Genomic DNA, 17,991 nt, shown 5'->3' on the forward strand with positions numbered 1-17,991 from the left:
TGTTGGTGGTTAAACACAGCCAAAATAATAAAGAAGTGGGCCAGGATATCCCCGGCCATAGAGGCCACAGATCCTGCTGCGCCAATCATAGTAATACTCCTATCCCTCTATTATTCCCTCCCCTGTTTATTTGCATCATTCTTTGATAGTCTCCAATCCTTTTCTTTTTCCATGTCCCATGCCTGCTCTTTCTCGGGCAACAAATCAAGCATATGGAACTTCTTGCTTTTAGAGTTATGCACTGAGCAACTTCAAGAAAGATTTGAAATCAATTTGGTTTGAAAACAGCTTGGTACTAATAGGTCCTAATTACTACAACCTCAACAAAGCGCCTAAATACATACCAGAAAGATGGTAAAAGTGCATCAGACAGTCCACAGCTCACATGGAAGTCTTCCAGGTCCTCTTCAGATGGGGGAATATGAGGAGGAAACATTCTACATAACTGAATGTGCATATTCGTGATAATTTAGAACCTCTACTGCAGGCTGATATCTTTCTCTTTATGAAACCAATATTTTAAAATGAAACAGATAGCAGATTGACCATGAATATTTTAATCTAGTGTATTTGAAGCGGATATGAAAATGACCTTAAATCTATACAAACACTCTTTTAGATGAACACTGCGTAGTTTACACAGAAGTCCCTCAGATCCACCTTGGGTGAAGAATATGAGGCGGCAACTTATGCTTAACTGGATGTGTATAACTGGACACTATGTAAGTTCTGATCAAAGTTGATATCCTATCTCTGTAATAGTATGATCCTACTTGATATCTTATCTAGCAAGGCTATAACATATATGTAACTAACCATCAATCTATGTCACTTCTCCTACCTTCTTTTTGTACAGTACTCTGATACCTCTCGATCCTGTTTTTTCTATAGACAACTCTCAAATGAATGAATAAATACATTTTGTACATTCTTTTCTTTGAATTCAGTTGTATCTATTTTATAACTTTCACTCTCTTTTACTCTTTCCTGTATGCTATGTTTAGTTCTAAAGCACACTATCACATGCAATGGTATCCTGGCATGGAGCAGGTGTGTGAGTCTAGCACCAGCTGTAGTAGGTTGATTAATTGAAAAGCTAAGTCTTCAGCTTCTTGTGGAATTCAGGAAGAGAGGTGGAGGCTCTGCTGTGGAGTGGGAGGTCATTCCAAGCATTAGGAGTGCTGTAAAAGAATGCTTGTCCTCCTTATCTGGTTCTGTGTATGCATGGGATGGTTGCGAGTACGAGTCCTGCTGGGTGGAGGTGTCTGGGTGGTTAGTGAAAGGAGAAGATACAGATGTGTCAGGGAACCAGTGATATTACTTCCTGTAGAGATGGATGATGAGAAATCTAGTGATTTCATTTCCATTGCAGAAGGCCCTTGAACAATGAAGTCATCTTGGTTTGGGTTCTTCTTTTACTAATTGTAACACTAGGCTCATGTTGCTGCTCCGTTTCATATCTCTACTGTCTCCAGCTCCTACACATACTTCTACATTTACTCATAAAATTACTGCTTTTTTTACACCTACTCACTCAATCTGTCTTCTTTCCCAGCCTACTGTATTCAACCACAACTCTTACTCTGGTTCTCGTTACCATTCTCCCCTTAGTTATACAACGTTTCTTACATATCTCTATTCTTTCTGTCTGCCTACCTGGTTTCCATTATTCATATGCTCAACATCTTTCCATTATCTATCACCTTTTTTGTCCATAACCACTCTTTCTTCAATCTTCCAATTCTAATGTTTCTCTCCACTCTTGCCTTTCTATTTTGTTTTAATTTCCCACACTCCATCTCTTCCTTCTCTCCATCACTCTTTTGTATCCTTTGTATATCTCCACCCAGCTCTCTTTTGTTTACTGTCTGTATAATGACTGTTTCACTTGCTCTCCTCTATCCTATTTTCTCCTAAATCTCTCCTTGATCTCCTCTTTCTCTTCTTTAGCTCCCTAATCTTCCACTACAGCTTCATACTCCCATTACTACCTCTACTCTCAATATTTCCCCACTGTTTAAGGGTTCATGGGGTTCACGGAGTTGCACTATGCAGAATACTGCGTAGTTGCTGAAAAACTCAGTGGAATTCCGTGGAATTCCCCTCCGCCCTACACTCACCTCACATCCTTCTGCTTTTCTCCAGGGCATGGCGACTGTGGCTCGTGTCATGAACTCGGGTCAGTCGGCTCCTTTCGTTGGCAGTGGAATCTGAGGGCTCTGGGCATTCCCTCCCTCTCCACACAGGAGGACGTGAAACACACTGCTTCCAGCTCCATTTCCGGTGTCCCGTTAGGTCCTCATTAGTGAACGGTGCTTCTTTAAAAAAAAGAACTAAGGTCAAGTGCTGCACATTAGCTTCACTTCCTTATTAAAGCCAGTGAGCTGGGGTCTTGGTGCAGCATGTCCTGTGTGATACACTAGGGGGATTTCTGTGTGAAGCATCACCTTGACTTAAATGTCACTACGCTCAGAGACATCTTAAGGAGTTTGCGGGCCCTGGGCTAAATATATTTTGGGGGGCCCTGTGATGAAAAGATTTGAATTTATGATCCAGTTTCAGCTCTTTCATGCTCTCTTTGGCCAGGTCACTGACAGCACACAAGCCCATTGGTCCACATTCTAAATGTGTTTACATCTGGTGTTCAGGGATTGTGAAGTATGTTTTCAATATTGTAACACAGCAGCAGCTCACTAATATTGCAAATAATCTCTGTGACCCCCTCCCATTTCTCATATCTGAGATTCTGTTTTGCTCTAAAATACCCTTTTTCTATGACTGTTGCATGAACCATATTTACATTTCTCTGCAAAATGTCTGCAATAGACTTCTACACATCACCCACTTTGAAAATTATTTTAAGGAAAATGGCATTTAGAACAATTTGTAGAATAATTATTCAAGGTCATTTGGGAAAGACTGTCTGCAGAACAGAGCTGACTCTATCAGTGGCCCCCTTAAAAGGCTGGGGCTCCGGGCCTGAGCCCACTTTGCCCATGTCCTAAAAAGTCTCTGACTACGCTGACAGAAACCTTTCATTTACATGCCCAATCGAGCCATAGGCAAACTGAGGAACACATATAATCCCACCAAACGGTGAGCATCCTAGAGAAGTGTGTTGTGGGCGGTGCGGTGGGGACATCCATTAGACTCTGTTGTATAGAATTTTTTATTTCCAGTAGAGACTCTTTGCAAGTTGTCTGATGTTTTCCTATAACTTTTCTCAACTGCACTTTCAGAGTTAAGCTGGTAAAATTCCGCCCCTCTTGGGTACACGGAGTTGGCTGGACTCGGCTCTCCAAGCGGAGTGCCGAAGTGGCAAAACTCCACCGTTCACGCTTACAACTGTTGCTCCTACTCAGACAGTTAATATTAATCCTACTCTTTTTTATTACTCATATCTCTACTGTTTGTAACTCCTACACATACTCATAGTTTTTCATACATAGTTACTAGTCTTCTTACCCCATCTCTTACTTTGACTCACTCTTACTCTCACTTCTACTCATTCTTCTTCTCTAAGTCTTACTTTATTTTACTCTAACTCCTGCTTGTATTTTCATCAAATCTCCTTCTATTTATCCCTTAACCTCTGCCAGACTCATTTTCTTTTTCACCTCCTCCTGTGTTGAATATTATTTAAAATTACTGTTTTGCTGTATCTATTTTTCTACTATACTTCCTTTAACTTCTATGCTACTCCAACTCTCATTTGATTTGCTCTTTTCTTCCCTGATGCACTAATTTTCCCAATCGCTCTCTCTTCACCTTTGTCAATCAAAGCAGCTACCTGTACCTAACCACAGCCCATGGATTAATTGTTGCTTTGATGCCAGCCCACAGAATGGGAAGCCAAATGATCTCTTGTGACTTGATCTGAAGTACTTGTGCAGGCCTCTCATGTTAGCTTTCCATTGTTTAGCTTGCTCAACAGACTCAACAAAGTGCCAATATCTAGCCCATTTCCTTATTCTTACAGTTGCCCTAATGGCTCTCACTCCAAGGGCTCCAAACAAATAAACTTAGCGTTATAAAAAGCATTGGCACTTACATGGCATATAGGTCAAGCACAAATTCTATCTATTATGTATGCTATATTTTGCCATATCAACCAGTGCTAATTATCCTGAATCCCAATTACCAGGCATCTTTTTGGTACATTGTAGGTATTACTGAATACTGATTTAATATCCATTCCAAATCGATTATTGACATGCAAGTTTCTCAAGGGTCCTAAATCATCAGTGGTGGCAAACAACAGAAATGAAGATGCAGGCATTTGTAAGGGATTCTCAATTGAAGATGTATGCTTACCACAATGTATTACACAAGCAAATACCTCAATTAATGTCCGATTAACCATATACAAACTATACACTTGCACACTCGTTATAGCTTAGAATCAATCAATCAATAACAATTCTATCTTCTGCTACAAACCATATAGGATATTACATCACAAGTAAAATGTATTGATAATACTGAACAAAGATAAAACTATACAGTATAAAATCCATAAAACAAAATTAACCATATAAATACAAAGCATGGTAACAAACCTGAAATATCATGATTAGTTAAAAAATACATTTGTCCTTCAATCTTTTTCTAAGCCTAAATGCTTGAGATACAAAGCTAATTATAACAAGGCCCACTGCTCGCTGGCTAAAATTTGGAGATAATCAGACAATTTTTAGAAGCTCTAAAACCAAGGGTGCGTGAAAATGGTAATAAGTTTAGCTGTCTAGGATAGTCATAGCATTTACAAAAAAACATAAAATGTAACATTGTTTGCTTGGAGATGGTTTCACAATAGCAAGGGGGCAGGGAATGAAACCATGTTACCTGATGGCAGTAAGCTACCATAAAATGCAGGGTGCTGAGTCGAAAATGAGTTAGATAAAATGTGTGTTTCTTATTTGTGACCCATGTTAGGTAGTATTCCATTCCTGCCTCCTGCTTTAAATCTAGAAAGCACTGTACAATCCTCAACCATTGATTTTTGTCAAATCTGACTTGGTTTTTAGTTTGACAATAAAGGATTTTCACCATAGACTTGGATCTATTGACGATTTCATTGGGGGAAAGAAAAATATTAGAAAGGCCCATATCAGTGAAAACCCTTTAAACATGGGAAAGCCAGGGGATTAAGAAAAGTTCCATCTAGCCTCAGATGACAATCTTCTATAACAGAGTGAGATCAGCCAGTGTGTCTTGAATGCCAGATCTTAAGCCAAACTTAAACGATTGCTGGATGGACTAGGTCCTCTAATAAAGGAAGTCCAGTCTCCAGGTGGACAATAAGGCTGGACGTACTTTTAGGTGTCTCAAGCAGCCTGTGTAAAAAAGTGTTCTCAGTTTTCTGGAGGCTAGCTGGAGAGTTGTACCCCCACACACCTGCTCCATAGCACTCAAAGGAAAAGCATTTGCTTTTATATAAAGTTTATTAGCTCCATTATTGGCCTTTGTCCTATTTTTTTCAAAAAACGAAAAATACCATCAATAGCCCCTGCAAATTTGCAGGCCCTCTGTTTGATCAAGTCATCCCACCTAAATTTATCTGAAAAATGATACCAAGGTAATTAAATCTCTAGACTTTTGTGATGAAAATACCATCAATATATAAAGACATGAGTCCCTCGCTCACTGCTCCATCAGGATTCAAGCAAGCCGGGCCGACGAGGCTGAAATGCCAGTAACCGGTCCCCGGTAGCTTGTCTCCTTTCTGGTGAAGAATTGGCTTGGTAGTTTGGTCTGCCCTGTTCCCATGATGCACTGGGCCAGGGACAGACTAATTTGCATATAGCCAGGTTCTGAGCTGGGATGGGGCAGTGAGCTAAATAACGGTGATGGATCAAGCCCTGATCTTTGGACTGGGTAAGAGTGGTCTGCTTAATTCAGACACTCTGTTCATCACCACCCCCTTTTCTGAATCGTTTTTGGCCACTATAGGTGTGGCAGGGTATACTCAGACATGAGTCCCTTGCTCACTGCTCCATCAGGATTCAAGCAAGCCGGGCCGACGAGGCTGAAATGCCAGAAACCGGTCCCCGGTAGCTTGTCTCCTTTCTGGTGAAGAATTGGCTTGGTAGTTTGGTCTGCCCTGTTCCCATGATGCACTGGGCCAGGGACAGACTAATTTGCATATAGCTAGGTTCTGAGCTGGGATGGGGCAGTGAGCTAAATAACGGTGATGGATCAAGCCCTGATCTTTGGACTGGGTAAGAGTGGTCTGCTTAATTCAGACACTCTGTTCATCACCAGCCCCTTTTCTGAATCGTTTTTGGCCACTATAGGTGTGGCAGGGTATGCTCAGACATGAGTCCCTTGCTCACTGCTCCATCAGGATTCAAGCAAGCCGGGCCGACGAGGCTGAAATGCCAGAAACCGGTCCCCGGTAGCTTGTCTCCTTTCTGGTGAAGAATTGGCTTGGTAGTTTGGTCTGCCCTGTTCCCATGATGCACTGGGCCAGGGACAGACTAATTTGCATATAGCCAGGTTCTGAGCTGGGATGGGGTAGTGAGCTAAATAACTGTGATGGATCAAGCCCTGATCTTTGGACTGGGTAAGAGTGGTCTGCTTAATTCAGACACTCTGTTCATCACAACCCCCTTTTCTGAATCGTTTTTGGCCACTATAGGTGTGGCAGGGTATACTCAGACATGAGTCCCTTGCTCACTGCTCCATCAGGATTCAAGCAAGCCGGGCCGACGAGGCTGAAATGCCAGAAACCGGTCCCCGGTAGCTTGTCTCCTTTCTGGTGAAGAATTGGCTTGGTAGTTTGGTCTGCCCTGTTCCCATGATGCACTGGGCCAGGGACAGACTAATTTGCATATAGCCAGGTTCTGAGCTGGGATGGGGCAGTTAGCTAAATAACGGTGATGGATCAAGCCCTGATCTTTGGACTGGGTAAGAGTGGTCTGCTTAATTCAGACACTCTGTTCATCACCACCCCCTTTTCTGAATCGTTTTTGGCCACTATAGGTGTGGCAGGGTATACTCAGACATGAGTCCCTTGCTCACTGCTCCATCAGGATTCAAGCAAGCCGGGCCGACGAGGCTGAAATGCCAGAAACCGGTCCCCGGTAGCTTGTCTCCTTTCTGGTGAAGAATTGGCTTGGTAGTTTGGTCTGCCCTGTTCCCATGATGCACTGGGCCAGGGACAGACTAATTTGCATATAGCCAGGTTCTGAGCTGGGATGGGGCAGTGAGCTAAATAACGGTGATGGATCAAGCCCTGATCTTTGGACTGGGTAAGAGTGGTCTGCTTAATTCAGACACTCTGTTCATCACCACCCCCTTTTCTGAATCGTTTTTGGCCACTATAGGTGTGGCAGGGTATACTCAGACATGAGTCCCTTGCTCACTGCTCCATCAGGATTCAAGCAAGCCGGGCCGACGAGGCTGAAATGCCAGAAACCGGTCCCCGGTAGCTTGTCTCCTTTCTGGTGAAGAATTGGCTTGGTAGTTTGGTCTGCCCTGTTCCCATGATGCACTGGGCCAGGGACAGACTAATTTGCATATAGCCAGGTTCTGAGCTGGGATGGGGCAGTGAGCTAAATAACGGTGATGGATCAAGCCCTGATCTTTGGACTGGGTAAGAGTGGTCTGCTTAATTCAGACACTCTGTTCATCACCACCCCCTTTTCTGAATCGTTTTTGGCCACTATAGGTGTGGCAGGGTATACTCAGACATGAGTCCCTTGCTCACTGCTCCATCAGGATTCAAGCAAGCCGGGCCGACGAGGCTGAAATGCCAGAAACCGGTCCCCGGTAGCTTGTCTCCTTTCTGGTGAAGAATTGGCTTGGTAGTTTGGTCTGCCCTGTTCCCATGATGCACTGGGCCAGGGACAGACTAATTTGCATATAGCCAGGTTCTGAGCTGGGATGGGGCAGTGAGCTAAATAACGGTGATGGATCAAGCCCTGATCTTTGGACTGGGTAAGAGTGGTCTGCTTAATTCAGACACTCTGTTCATCACCACCCCCTTTTCTGAATCGTTTTTGGCCACTATAGGTGTGGCAGGGTATACTCAGACATGAGTCCCTTGCTCACTGCTCCATCAGGATTCAAGCAAGCCGGGCCGACGAGGCTGAAATGCCAGAAACCGGTCCCCGGTAGCTTGTCTCCTTTCTGGTGAAGAATTGGCTTGGTAGTTTGGTCTGCCCTGTTCCCATGATGCACTGGGCCAGGGACAGACTAATTTGCATATAGCCAGGTTCTGAGCTGGGATGGGGCAGTGAGCTAAATAACGGTGATGGATCAAGCCCTGATCTTTGGACTGGGTAAGAGTGGTCTGCTTAATTCAGACACTCTGTTCATCACCACCCCCTTTTCTGAATCGTTTTTGGCCACTATAGGTGTGGCAGGGTATACTCAGACATGAGTCCCTTGCTCACTGCTCCATCAGGATTCAAGCAAGCCGGGCCGACGAGGCTGAAATGCCAGAAACCGGTCCCCGGTAGCTTGTCTCCTTTCTGGTGAAGAATTGGCTTGGTAGTTTGGTCTGCCCTGTTCTCATGATGCACTGGGCCAGGGACAGACTAATTTGCATATAGCCAGGTTCTGAGCTGGGATGGGGCAGTGAGCTAAATAACGGTGATGGATCAAGCCCTGATCTTTGGACTGGGTAAGAGTGGTCTGCTTAATTCAGACACTCTGTTCATCACCACCCCCTTTTCTGAATCGTTTTTGGCCACTATAGGTGTGGCAGGGTATACTCAGACATGAGTCCCTTGCTCACTGCTCCATCAGGATTCAAGCAAGCCGGGCCGACGAGGCTGAAATGCCAGAAACCGGTCCCCGGTAGCTTGTCTCCTTTCTGGTGAAGAATTGGCTTGGTAGTTTGGTCTGCCCTGTTCCCATGATGCACTGGGCCAGGGACAGACTAATTTGCATATAGCCAGGTTCTGAGCTGGGATGGGGCAGTGAGCTAAATAACGGTGATGGATCAAGCCCTGATCTTTGGACTGGGTAAGAGTGGTCTGCTTAATTCAGACACTCTGTTCATCACCACCCCCTTTTCTGAATCGTTTTTGGCCACTATAGGTGTGGCAGGGTATACTCAGACATGAGTCCCTTGCTCACTGCTCCATCAGGATTCAAGCAAGCCGGGCCGACGAGGCTGAAATGCCAGAAACCGGTCCCCGGTAGCTTGTCTCCTTTCTGGTGAAGAATTGGCTTGGTAGTTTGGTCTGCCCTGTTCCCATGATGCACTGGGCCAGGGACAGACTAATTTGCATATAGCCAGGTTCTGAGCTGGGATGGGGCAGTGAGCTAAATAACGGTGATGGATCAAGCCCTGATCTTTGGACTGGGTAAGAGTGGTCTGCTTAATTCAGACACTCTGTTCATCACCACCCCCTTTTCTGAATCGTTTTTGGCCACTATAGGTGTGGCAGGGTATACTCAGACATGAGTCCCTTGCTCACTGCTCCATCAGGATTCAAGCAAGCCGGGCCGACGAGGCTGAAATGCCAGAAACCGGTCCCCGGTAGCTTGTCTCCTTTCTGGTGAAGAATTGGCTTGGTAGTTTGGTCTGCCCTGTTCCCATGATGCACTGGGCCAGGGACAGACTAATTTGCATATAGCCAGGTTCTGAGCTGGGATGGGGCAGTGAGCTAAATAACGGTGATGGATCAAGCCCTGATCTTTGGACTGGGTAAGAGTGGTCTGCTTAATTCAGACACTCTGTTCATCACCACCCCCTTTTCTGAATCATCAATATATAAAGAGCAGGAGGGGTTCTTTTTAACCACAGAGGTGTGATTATTAATGATCAACTTTTAAGTTAAGATCACTCATGAAAGTATTAAAAGTATCGAGGAGCAGTGGCAGACCATTAGCGGTACGGGAGATCAAAGCCGTTACCAAGGGGTTGCACACTCTAGGAAGATCTTTTCCTTTTGCAATCAAAGTGGTCTCAAGGTGGTTTATGTAGAAAGGTGTAGTATAGTCTCCAGGTAAGCTATAGCAGACTTGCACCTTATTATCACTGTGTAAATGTGCTAGAAAATCTACTAGGGCAGGGTCAATACCTGCACTGCACATCATGGTTCGTAACTTGCCCCTAGCAACCATGTCGAAGGCACTAGAGAGGTCCAGAAAGGCCAAGTGAATAGCCTCTCTCCTTGCCTGAACATATTTCCCTGAAATTAAGAGGAGATTAAGACTGCTCAACTGTCCCGATCCCCGGCCTGAAGCCATATTGTATATCAGGGAAAAATGTACTTTCAAGGATCGACCAATCCAAGGTCTCTTAAAGGACTCGGCCTAATATCTTTGATGACAATTCCAAAAGGGAGATGAGCCGATAACATGAAAGAAGACTTTTATTTCCCTTTTTAAATACAGGAACAAACATGGACTTCTTCCAGCAATAGGGAATTTCTCCATTAACTGCCGCAAGGAAAACATTACTTAAAAGAGGTGCCCAAAATTCTGGATTTTGTCTATAGATAACAATGGGCACCCCACTGGGGCCTTGGGCCTTCCATGAGGTTGACTGTAAAATAGCCCTTGCTACAGCATCAAGTTCTATGGAATTACTAAACGGTAAAATATCAGCCTCTGTCGGAGAAATAAGGTCTGTAATAACTTGTTGCTGATCTTCCTGAGAAACAAATCTGCGAAAAATTACCACACAGTCTCCCAGTGGAATGTGACATTCAATTTTTGTTTCATTGTGATCCACAAGGTATGGCCTATTTATAACATCCCAAAACACCCAAGGGCCTCATTTATGAGTGCAGCAGGCCTTCCTGCTGTGCTTCCCTACGGCAAAAGAAACGGGCAGGAATGCGCTGTATCTATACGATACGGCCCATTTCTGTCCTTTTCCCCTGCTCCTGCGCACAACGGGCTGCCTGAGCCAACGCAGGCACCTTTGCACCATGGTGCAAGGGTGCCTGCATTGCGGGGATGAACATTTTTGTACAGGAAGGGAAACCCTTCTGTACAAAAATAATCACAAGAGGCTTTTCCTCTTGCTATGTGTGCTGCATTCTGCAGCACACATAGAAAAAGGGAAAAATGAGAAGAAATTAAGATATTTCTCCCAGTTGCGCCATTATGCCTCCCCTGGGGAAGCGTAAGCTTTTGGCACTGCCTCAGATTTACGATTTCACGTAAATCTGGGGCAGTGTCAAAAGGCCATGGACGCCCCTTTAACGCTGAACACTGCGTTAAAGGGACTGATATTTATCAGGCAGCATTAAGCCAAAAAAAGTGGCTTCGTGCTACCTGATAAATATCACGCAGGCTTCTACGCCACGGAACGTCACAAAAAGTGAAGTTCCGATGGCGCAAGAGGCTTCTTAAATAAGGCCACCTAGAGTCTCTCAGGGCAGAAGCGACGTAGAGATCTTCCCATGCTGGAGTTCTTATGTCCTGTTTTATAATCTCCAGGGAATTTTCTTATTATTTCACTGTTACAGGGGTGTGTGTAAGTGTCTCCTTTAACTGTTTGAGTACAAGTGTGCAAGTTAAATTGAACCATTTATATGGCCAAAGATCCTTATAAGTGGGTTTAATAACCAACAAGCTAGCAGCTTGATCATAGAGACCTTCAATACTGGCCACTGTATCATTCTCTCCCAAACACATCATGAAATCATCTTGTTTAGCAGAGATTAGGCCAACCAAGAATTTGCCAGTGTCGACCTTTATCTATTTTAAACGTGTGCCGTTGTTCTTTAAAAAACTAAGTTGAGAGAAGGGACGTGTGTATTTGTGGTATAGGAATTACTCAAAGAAAAAACCTAAGTCTACACACTATTGGGTTATGGTCACTAAAGTCAGATGGCAAATTAATTAATCGTATATTGTAGTGGTAAGTTCTGGGTTGACGTTTCAGTCACCTAGTGGCACTTGTGGAGCCATGTCTGTATTCTGTGCAGTACCTGATATACCTACAATAAATCAACTTATTGATTGAAGTGTATTTGTTGTCCATTACTACAAATATGATGGTGACACGTTACAGGTACTGTTGAACCCACGGACGTGACTGGTGGTACCTTATGTTCCTGCTGGAGCAGGTCTTCCATTAATTCTTAATGGACCTGTTATTCTCTTCAGTCGTTCATTCAAATTCTTTATTCGGCATTTTACATTTAACGCCATAAAAGTACAGTTTAAAAATGACAGCATATACAATTTAAAAAGAAAGCAAGAAAGATAAAGGAACTGTTACTCCTACAATTCATTCATTCGTTGGGCCCATCTCCCCCCATCTGTTAGTCAAAATTATAGTGGTATTTTACTCAACAAGTCCCTCTGGTATCTCTTAGTTTAACTGCTAATCTTAAAAAATGTATCACAGAAAGTAAGGTCAGGGAATCTTGGACCATTTGTAAATATAAAAGGGCCTCTTTCGCATGTCTAAATTTGGCCTTTTTCAGCAGACTTACTAAAAAGCGATGCCTGGGCAATGAATAAAATTGACATAATAATACAAAATGAAGGGTGTCCTGCGGAGATCATTGATCACAGCCGCAGGGACCCTTTGACTCAACTGAGTTCGTAAAACCTGCCGGATCAGCTAATAGGTAATGTAAAAAGTTGAGCCTAAAATGTGTAATTAAAAATCTGTCCTGGACATTGTGTATGAGGGCAAGGTAAGGCTCTATTCCTTCACAGGACCTCACTAAAACATGCTTAAACTGATTGTTTGTCCCCGTCCTTAACTTCTCGAGCTATGGCTTTGCGTTTGAAAAACATCTCCTTTACCCTAGCCTGATCCCGTCTTGCTATACAAGACGGCGTCAGAAAAAGGTCCTCAGAGCAGATGCTTCCCAAGGCACCCATTATATACTTAAGCCATGGAATATTCATTCCCCTATCCCTCCCCAAACAGTCCATTATTATTTGTTTGGTCAGACTAGCTTCTGGGTTAACCCAAATCTTTAGCCATGCAAGCAGGGGCCTACTCCCCACGCTGTCCTCTATAAAGGCTCCGCCCAGTTCTTCATGTATGATGTAGGAAGATGCACACTGTGGGACTTTGAGGAGCCTTCTCAAGTATTTATTCTCCTCTATCCGCAATTTGGCTACATTAGGAATCCCACACAGTTCTGCCCCTTACGCCACTTTTGAGTAGCATATTGAGTTGTATAAGGTCATCATTTGCTCAGGCGACCATCGCCCCAATCTACGACCATAATTCATTATTGCCCCTGAGCTAGATATTAACTTATTACATTGTTCCTCAATCAGTAATTTAAAATGTAAGCCCCTATCAAATAAAATTCCCAGGTATGAAAAGGACTGTACCTTCGCTAAGCTGAGTGCGCCTATTCTATAATTCAAATTTGTTCTGGGTTTGGGCCCCACCTCCATAACATACAACTTAGTCATGTTTGGAGATAGATCTAGACTGGTCATAAAATCCACAAAACCGTCTATCAGGCCCTGTAGTCTCAGTGGGGTACGTGCCAGCAAGACCGCGTCATTTGCATAAAGCAAGACGGGGATCGCTCTGCTGCCTACGCTAGGTGAGTCCACTTTTAAACTACTTAGCGATTGTTCTAGGCCATTGATATACAAGAAGAACAGGAACGGGCCAGGATACATTCCTGTCTTACCCCACTGGTGCAGATAAAAGGCTCAGTGTTATCTCCTTCCAGATTGTACAAACTTTGGCTGATGTATTCCAGTGTAAAGCTCTCGAAATCTTAATGAGATCAGTGTCTGCCCCTAAGTTAAACATTATGGCCCACAACTTCTCCCTGTTCACACAGTCAAAGGCTGCGGCCAAGTACATGAAGGCTAGATAAACCGCTTCAGTATTGGCAACTGTATATTTTGTCACCAATAAATATAGGTTTAGGCATTGGCCAGTCGTTGATCCGTTGGCCCTACATCCATACTGCACATCAGTAAGGATGTGATGTTCCTCTTCCCAACTCATCAAACGATTTAAAACTACTCGGCCCAGGACCTTAGCAGTCACGTTCATCAGTGAGATATGACGGTAGCATTGGGGGCTATCTGTGTTCCCCTTTTTGAAAATTGGAACTATTATGGCCGTTGACCATGAGCGGGGGAGCCCTGAGGCTATGGCAGCATTCATCACTCTTGTTAGGACTGGTCCCCATAGGTCCGCCTTACTTAGGAAGAGATCCGGAGGGATCCCATCTGGTCCCTGGGCCTTATTTTGAATTAGGTCCCTAATGCCCGCAACGATCTCCTCTAGAGTGAATTCTAGCGCCACCTCCCACCCGCCGCCACTCTCCTCATACTCCTGCGTCTCCGTGTTCCCCCGGTTATATAGCCCTCTGAAATGCTCCACCCACTGTTCAGGGAGCACGTTAGACGCTATCTGCGGGCTATTTGTATTTTGGAAACAAGGGTTATTAACTATCATCCAGAAGTGGGCAGGTCTTTCCGTTCAGCCGCTTCTCTCAAATCCTCCCACGTCTGAGTTTGGAGGGCGTTCTTCCGGCGCCTTACTGCCTGCTTGTAGATTAATCTGCAGCACATAACCCTCTGTTTATCCCTTGGCTTGTGTTTAAGAGATGCTCTTAGATTCCTCTGGGCTAAAGAGCACTCTCTATCGAACCACTTGGGATCTTTTTTTCTCTTGCCCTGCCCTGTCGTATGCATAAGGCCATCTATCAACCGCCTTAGATCTTCAAATGCCTCCACTAGCGGGGGTCCTTCCACTGTTAAATCTAGACACACCTCCAAAAGCTGTTTCCCCTCTTCCACGAGGGACTTATAAAAACTTTCTCCATTAAGCCTAGACCATTTCAGGCGCCTACCTTGGTCCGTAACCTTCTCCCTATTTATCCCCACCCCACTCCTTATAGCCTTACTAACATTTGTCACTGCCACCGACAGTGTTAATGGGTTATGGTCACTAAAACCCCTCTACTCTATGGCAAAACCCAAAAGCCGCTTCTTAAACAATTGGGACACTAGTATAAAGTCAATGTATGAGCTGTATCCCCTTCCTTTAAAGGTAGGGTTAACCTGCTGATTAGGTTCGATGGTTAATAGGTCCATTGAATGTTCCATTATATGTCTTTTCAAGGCCCTACTCAGTTCCCTACCTTCCACTGTGTGCTCAAAATGTACTACCTCTTCTAAATTGCATGAGGACCAGTCTTCTGTGAACGGTATCAACTTTGTACACAGATGACAATTAAATTCCCCAGCTAATAAAATCAGCGGGGCCGTTGCACCCTGGTCCTGCTCTCTCTGTAACCCAAGTCTTTCGTCCAACTCTCCTGCTCTACATCCTCCCGCATTATAAAAATTGACCAGAATTAAATTAAGGTCCCTATTTTTAAACCGTAAACCTATCATACATTCTGAGTTCCACTTTAGGTCAGACCAGACCCCTTCCAAACCCAAATCTACCAATATTAGGAGACCGCCCCTTGCTCTGCCCGCCGTGGACCTACTTGCAGGGGCCCGAAAGACTTATACCTAACTAAATGAAAATTAGTGTAATCTACTTCCCATGTTTCCTGCAAACAGATTATATTAAATCTGTTAATGTATTCAAGCCACTCTGTGTTTTGAAATGTGGCCGATAAACCGGCCACATTCCAGGATACTAGTTCAAAGAAGCTCCCTTGACAGTTGTTGAGGGGGCAAATGGCCATAATAGGACCATTGCTGGTTTGGACACCCTTGAGTCTAACTGGATGTGGATTACACGGTATCAACTGGTTCTCATTTAGAGGTACGCGTTCCAGATGCTACCCTACTTGTGATATTGGGTTTAACTCCCTTTCTCTTCCGGTCTCTTCGTCATGTAGTCAGTCCACTTCGCTGAGGTGTCTTCCCCAACCAAGTGGCGCATATTTGTTAAATAACGGGCGTGCAGGCCCTCCTCCTTCCCTCAGTGGGGCTACCTGATAGATGTGTGTACTCCCACTGCAACTGTTTCCGGAAGCCCGCTCCTCTCACTATCGGCCCCTCCTCTCAATCTATCTGGCTGCACCGTCCTCCCCCTATAGGTTTCCCAATGCCCACAATTGGGCCTATAGTTTTCTGGCCTGTAGAAATAACTCAAATCCTGCACCTGGATTTTGGATCGTGAGCCTATCTGGGTGCCCTGGCCGACATAGTGCACTGCTTTTGGGTCTTTAAAATTCACAATAATACAATCCCCTGATACATTTTTTTGCCTATGTCCCACCCAACTCACTCTCCTCACAAAGAGAATCTTACAGTGGACATCTCGAGGCAGTGGTCTGTTATGATTTAACCAATATTTTGTTTTATTTTTAAGTTGGTCATATGGTTCCTCTGCACCCAATTTTAATTCCGGGACCCCGGTCAGGACAGCAACATATAGCGAGCAGTCTGGGGGTAGGTCTAAATGAGGATGCAATATCTTTGCCTTATTTCTTTCCTTGTCATCATTACTTAGGACCCCCTGTGACCTTGCACAATCTGCAATTCCGCTACCTGCGGTTTCCCCCCCCTGACTTAGCAGTAGCCGATGGTTGCACAACATGATCCACCATAGGTAGAACAGTATGATTCGAGCCAGATGCACCCTCCATTTCACCCTCCCTTCCTGTCTTCTTGAGATGGCCACACTTCGTTATTTTGTCATCGATACTACCCAGAGTATGCATTATCAGTCCTTCTGCCTTCCCAAGTCTGTTCTCAATTGTAGAGAGTCTTTCCATTAGGGGCTCCAAATGAGATGTTAAAAGGACCCCTTTTTCCTCCAGTACATTTCCTCGTTCTGCAATAATCCCATTGTGGTTACAGGGTCAGCCCTATTTGAGTCACTTCCCTCTAGCTGGACTCCTTGTGGGGCTTTGGTAATTCGGGGGTCATCATTAGGGATCTCCTTCTGTATACTTTGATTAGAGGTCTTAGGCTTCTTCCCTTTCTGCTGTGTGCCACCTCGTGTTACTCCTCGCTTTCTTTTCGAGGTAGCCCCCTTCAAATGATCAGCTAGTTGATGGGGCTCTTCATGAGCTGTTGCCACACCCGTTACTATATTCGTTGGCGAGTTCAACCCTGTGCTACGGGGTGTTAGGGAAGCTGAGATTTCCTGTATACTTATATTCTCAGCCTGTGATGCGATAGCCGGAGCAGTCTGGCCATGTTTTTCTGGCGTGGACGCATTCACAATGGCCCTCGTTCTAAATTGGTCGAGGGTCCGTGCGACATACCCAGTTCCCCCTCCTTTCCTCCCCCTTCCTTCACGGGCTGACATTGCGTATCAGGAGTAGATAGCTTTAGCACACAAATAATGGTAAATAATGGTTATTGCCACATACGAAAGCTTCGTTTGGGTCAGGGAACTTAGAGGGGTAGCCCAGCCTCTACCTGGCTCTAACAGGCTCAAACGGGCCCGCCCTTGCCCCGGCTATGCCCGGCGCAGGCCCACGCGCATCCCGCGAAGCGGGGGCTGTGAGCCGTTATGTGGCGCTTAGAGGCGGGGAAGGCAGGCACAGGTGAGGTGGATTGGAGGGCTCCTGGTCCTTGGAGTCCTCCTCAGGCAGCGTCCAACAGCCCAGCAAGGTTTTGCGGCTACGAGCGGCACCCCTTTCGCGGCTACGAGCGGCACTTACTTATTTATTCGTATGGGTGGGCATGGGCAGGTGTCCTTGCCATTCTTACAGCTTCTTTTGATTTCAGATGCCTCAAGAGGGAAAAGTGGTAATTTTGACTTGTCGATTCTGCTTTCGTCGCGGCGTATGGCACTCTTTCCCAATCGTCCGACATGTACAATGCAGCTTGTTCCTGCTCGTATTTGCGTGTACCAAGCGTTGTTGTTCTCTGAAGTACCAGAACTGTTTTCAGCCAGCATAGCAAACCCAGAGCACTGTTTTAAAAAGGAGTAGCACTGCCGATAGACGCAGCAGTGTATGGTCAGTGCGCCTGGGTAGGGCTGTAGCAGTAGCAGAAAGTCTTGGTCATTTAAGCAGTCTAGATGATGCACGTCACACTCGGCGGCCATCTTAGTGAGTACAGTCTGCCGAGTTTCACTTCTAGTTTTTAGACGCAACTCAAGCA

The sequence above is a fragment of the Lissotriton helveticus genome, chromosome 4_1 (genome assembly GCF_964261635.1).
Source record: "Lissotriton helveticus chromosome 4_1, aLisHel1.1, whole genome shotgun sequence".
In the NCBI taxonomy this organism is placed as follows: domain Eukaryota; kingdom Metazoa; phylum Chordata; class Amphibia; order Caudata; family Salamandridae; genus Lissotriton; species Lissotriton helveticus.